At 35.4% G+C, this 5621-nt stretch overlaps 1 long non-coding RNA gene across 5 annotated transcripts; it reads right to left on the reverse strand.

Annotated features, from left to right (window-relative positions):
• Positions 1-996: 996 nt before the first annotated feature.
• LOC110886043 lies at positions 997-4265 on the reverse strand. 5 transcript variants are annotated; one of them, XR_004869711.1, is made up of 8 exons: positions 4091-4265; positions 3620-4025; positions 2977-3505; positions 2776-2896; positions 2433-2699; positions 2264-2312; positions 1428-1629; positions 998-1223 (listed from the first exon to the last, which is right to left on the reverse strand). It is a non-coding gene; the product is annotated as an uncharacterized LOC110886043 (long non-coding RNA). The 5 variants fall into 5 exon arrangements; XR_004869712.1 differs by having other exon boundaries at positions 997-1223; positions 1482-1629; positions 3620-4265; XR_004869709.1 differs by having other exon boundaries at positions 2809-2896; positions 3620-4265.
• Positions 4266-5621: the final 1356 nt, after the last annotated feature.

The following is a 5621-nucleotide window of genomic DNA, read 5'->3' on the forward strand; positions in this document are numbered from 1 at the left end:
ATTTAACAAGCAAAGCATCCCACTTTCTTTTTTTTTGCTTTGTAATAGATCACTCTTTGGGTACCTTGACATCCCCTCGGATAAAGTGTTGTTTACTCGGCAATTGCCCAATATAATGCTAAGAGGGTTCATTTTTCATACATAAAGTCCGGAGCAACCAGGACGTCACCTGAACAAGCTCCGAGGTTTAAACCAGGTAAGGAGTTTGGGAAGATGGGGAGCACGAGGCGTGATCCGGTTTGTATGCCGAGTTTGGAGAATACTAATGGTCCTCAGTGTATATATGGGTCTGATGGAGTGTCCAAGCCGACTGAGACATAAGATGTGTCGTTAGTTGGGTTTGTCACAACTAGTTTGGTATGACTGTTGGGTTGGAGCTCGGGGGATTGGAGGTTTGGAAGACTTGTATGTTTTGAAGATTTTTAGAGTTAATGAATATGGGGTTAGCTTGGATTGACAAAACCTTTAGGTGGGAAATTGTTGAGCTTTTGAAGGCTTAGAAGGCTTTGGGCCTGTTTCGACCCTAGAATGTTTTCTTGAGGGCCAGATAACAAACCATGGTTATTTATCTATTTTACACCCCGTGATTAATAAAAATGTATTCTGCATACTAAGATGAACATAAAAGTACCTAATTGCAGCCATGGATATAGGTTTCATACTGAAACCGAACCATATAAAACTAGTTTAATACCCGTCCGGTGGACGGGTTACGTTGATGTATAATAACATGAATGAAAATATGAACACAAAGAGATAAAATAGAGCGTCAGATTACACAAAATTATACGAACAACGTGATAAACGAAGCAAACATGTATTAAGGTTACACAAAATTAAACAACATGACAAACAAAAACACTATTCTTTAATTCATAATCCAGAAAATAACATACCTAGTATGACAGTATACAAAATCATCTCTTAATAACTCTTATGTACCAAAAGAGGTCTCATGTCTCAAATGAGAAAAAAAAAAAAAAAAAAAAAAAAAAAAACAGAAAAAAAAAACAGAAATGAGAAAACTATTGTATTAATACATGTACAAAGATTGCCCTTCCGTGAGCAATATAGGGGTAAGTTCACCATTTTGTGTATGGTTTGTTTGTGATGAAATCCATCTCATCGGACAAGCCTCAAGCTATCATTTTATCATCCTCACTTAAAGTAACAGTAGGAAGATGATGTGGAGCAGCACCAAAATAAAATTGCATCATCAATATCTGGAACAAAAAATAATAATTGGGAAACATATAAAGATTAAAGAAACACCTTGTAAGTTGTAAATGACTACCCGAATTAGATGAACTACCAATTTCAACCAGTCATTCAAATTGATATACAGTAGATATCATATTAGATTTAAACTTCCCCAACCATTGGTTGTCCAGACGACCTAATATCTTTGTTAGAAAAATCAAGGTTACCTTCAACTTCTCTCACTCTGTTCATAAGAAGGGAGGTGCATGCTTCATACTCACCAAATATATACTGCCATAAATTTTGAAAGAAAACTCTTCTAATTTTCTTTTTTACTTTTGTTACTTCATCTTTGGTTCGATACACGTATGAGCTCTCACTGGCAAGTTCCATTGTTCTCTTGCACATCTCATCTATTCCACGTTTTCCCTGCAATTAAAAATGCGCCAATGCAAAAGCATATGAAAACTATATGCAAGATTAGACCCGTTTAAAGAGAAAATGATCGATTTAGGCTATGTTTTCCTTAACTTGAAATCATGTTCCCAAGTTTTACATGTGGCAATCTCTACCCGTTGATGAAATATTAGTGAGCTGAATGGGTCAACAATACCTACTTTACCACAATGAGAGTGGAATCTGATGGTAGTCATGCCTTTTGCTCAAATCATAAATCAGCTAATTTATTATAACCAAACATCTATAATTTTTTTTTCAAGATTTCCATTACCGGATAAGTTAAAGACTTAAAGCATGTATATATACAACATAGATTCGGTTGAGGTTATTGAGAAATATGATTATTCCGAGACAAAGCCCATAATGGCAAAAACGACATGTATATAAAATAAGATAGTAGATGACTTAAAGAGCGAACAAAAAATAAATTAGACAGCTCATAAACGAAATAAACATAATAGCACATTTAATCCTGAGGTTTACCAGTCCCATTGTTAGCATGGTATTTGTGGGGCCGCATGAGTTCTCCATAAAGGGTTCTCACGATTACTAAAAAAACAAATAGTAAATCGGTAGGCTCTCATAGGCAGATAAGTAAATTTACCTTGTTTTTGGTTCTCCTTTTTCTTCTTACAAGAAACTGGATTTGGACCCTGAAAAATGCCCGTAAATATTAGCGACTTGATTACCAAAACTCGAATATGATGCAAGAACCAAAACCTTAGCATAATAGTAAAAAAAATCAAGAAAACAACATGATGAAGAACCAAAACCTTAGCTCCTTTTCTCCTGAATTATAATTTATCCTTTACATTAATTTTCCTTGTAGAAGCAACTTTCTTTAAATCTTCAATGGTTTCATTTGGAAAAGCTTCATCTGCCTGCTCGCCTGTTTCAGAACTTCTCTTCTTCTTATGATTTAGCATTTTAATCTACAACTTATTCAAGCGTGAGTTTCCTTCAACAGCTTTGGCAAGTTGTTGTTGAGACTCAAGAAATAAAGCAATTCTAAGTGCAAATATTGCAGGCACAGCGGGAATCTGTATCCATAAAGCATACAAGTTAAAAGGATAAAAAGAAAACACATATATTTTTAAATCGCTGGAATAAGCTAACCAAAAAGATGAAATAGGTCCTGAAACTTCTTACGCAAGTCAACATCTTGAGTAACAACAAAGAAATGCCCTGAGTTGCTTTCCCCAATAACATCTGCTAGACGATCCATAGCACTCTTCCTCTTCTCATGATTAAACCAAACAATATCTCTTCAGTGACAAAGTAAAATCGTATTTTAAAATATGAAAAGACGATACTGACCTTACATGCGCAAGATCACGAATCAGAGTAGACCACCAAGGCTTTTTTAACTCAGCAAGAATACATCTAAGGAATGAATTACCAATAGAGTGAAAGAACTTTTAAGCCTAAAAACATTTTTAGATGTAATTAAAGTTGTAAATAGTAAAAAAACATGATAAAGCAAATACATAGAACCTGGTGGTGAGTATTTTTACTGGAGCACCTAAAATGTTAGAAATGATTGTATCAGCCGGAATAACGCGATTAACAGTAACATGGTGTATAAACGCCTCGTCGCATAATATTTTAAACGGTGGTTTGAGACCATAACATGTTGTAAAGGATCTAACACTTCTTCGATGCCCACATTCAAATATGAAGTTTGGAATACTCGTAAAATAGACATGTATGTGTGATACATAACACACGCATGTGATTGTAACATGGACCGTAGATAACCTTCGAATAGGTTGAAACAACCACCCTGTTTGTCATGGCTGTCATAAGTGTAATCGAAATCAGAATCCCTGGAGCGGACTGGTGTTGCCTGAATAATCAACGCCATGAGTACAGAGGGAGTGGAATAGGGTTCCACCATGTGTAGCGTAGAATAGATAATATAAGTATTAAGAAATTAAAATTGGTGATATAATTAACACACCTCTAAAATTGCTCTTGAACCTGCCAGGCTGATGATGAAGACACCTCATGCGACCAATTCCAATGACGTAGAGAACGTTCAAGCATACTAAATTGAAATGGATTCCGTTTGGCAACACCAATGAATTCAAACAATAGTGCAGAATGTAGCAGAAATATGAAGTAAAACATATAAACTGAATAAAAACTTCTCAAAATCTGACATTTAGCCTAACCTAGAGCCAATGAAGTTTCTCTAGCTTTACCAAGTGGTGTCCCGCGATGGTGAAGATGATAATGATTAGAAGCAACATGAATGAATCAGAAGACATAAAAAAAAATTAATTTCAGGCTAAGAACTCACTAACCTTGACTCGTGGGAGAAGAACTAAATTAGTGGAAGACGTCCTGGTTATAAACTGCACCAACTGATGGAGGCTTGAACATAAAAATTGCAATCAGAAGAAACCCTAATTTCAATCTAAATGCTTACCGAGTTGCGATTGAAGAACCCTATGATGACCACCCCACTGATTCAACTTTGCAGGGGTTGTGATTTAGATTGGCTGCAACAGGTGTTGGGCGTTTGTGGTTCTCGTAGACCAAACATGAGGGAAAATTTTGTTTATTTATGTGTGTATAACTGTACACGGAGGTTATGGGCGACGTGGGGAGTGAAAAGAGGGTTCCAAGTAACTGCAGATAACTGCTTAGATAGCAGTTAAAAAAAAAATGGGAGTTTAAAGGGTTGAGATTTAATCTCAGCCAAATCCAATGGTGGATATTGATTCAAGAGTTGGTTAGACTTAATGGGAACCATATATATATATATATAATATATAATTTGTCATGTTCTTGTTTTTTTGGTTCTGTGTGAGTAACCGTTTGTTAATCACGTACATTGGTTCCATTGCGTCACTTGATTTCTAACAAACTCAAACTTATATTTTTATGTTTTATGTTTCGACCAAAAAAATATTAATATATCAGAGTAGTATCAAACTTAGAAAAGGGATTTTGCATCATTAATTAACATTAACATTGGTTGTGTTGATTCTTTGACGAAAGTCGATGATTGGAACCCCGATTTTTATAGTTTGATTGAAGTTATTGATATCAAATTCCTTTGGTTAAACATATCATTTGATGTAACTAATTTAATACCCGTCCGATGGACGGGTTACGCTAACAGCGTAACAAACAAATATAATCTATATTGCGGGTGTTTGGGATTGCTTCTCCTTTTTTCTTTTCGATCTCCTTTTTTCCTTTTTGAAAAAGAACCATCTAACTTTTCTTTTTCTTCTTTTCAAACTACAAAAACTCCTTCTCAACACATTATCAAAACACTACAAAAATGACTTATTAACTTTTAGTTCATTGTTTGTGCTTTCCACTATTGTTCACATAAAATCATAGGCCATCACAAGACGTTACACACGACTTAGCCACGTAAAGGTATCCATGCGTAACAAACAAATATAGGCGTTACCAGATCGTACCCAGTGGCGGAGCTTGACCAAAAGTTCCGAGGGGGACGGAAAGTCATGGGACCCAATTTATATATTGTATAAATATTTAGGCAAAATAATTGGGGGGGACAATCCTATATAATTTTAAAATTTTCGGACGAAAAATAGGAAATTTTACACTTCTAAACGAAACATTCGGGGGGGGGGGGGCACCCCCCGCTTTGCAATAAGCTCCGCCATTGATCCCACCAACCTGATTAAACTTCGGTTATGTTGTATCTCTAATGGGTCCACCGTATTAAAATGAAAGAATTAGCACAAAAGAAAACATGTCAAACTATACATTAAAATGCATGAAAATTAAAATTGTTGGTATGTTGGCCCATCCATTTTGCCAAGCCTAGTGCTCATACACTAATATCATGGGTTTGAGGTAGTTGCCTAGTTGGAAAAATGTCAACTTGAGTTCGGCCTTCTTTGCATTCTAAACAAAAACATTATTTGTTTATAAAAGAGCCAAAATATGTGAATTATTCATCAATATCTACTTAT

The sequence above is a fragment of the Helianthus annuus genome, chromosome 10, assembly GCF_002127325.2.
Source record: "Helianthus annuus cultivar XRQ/B chromosome 10, HanXRQr2.0-SUNRISE, whole genome shotgun sequence".
NCBI lineage: Eukaryota > Viridiplantae > Streptophyta > Magnoliopsida > Asterales > Asteraceae > Helianthus > Helianthus annuus.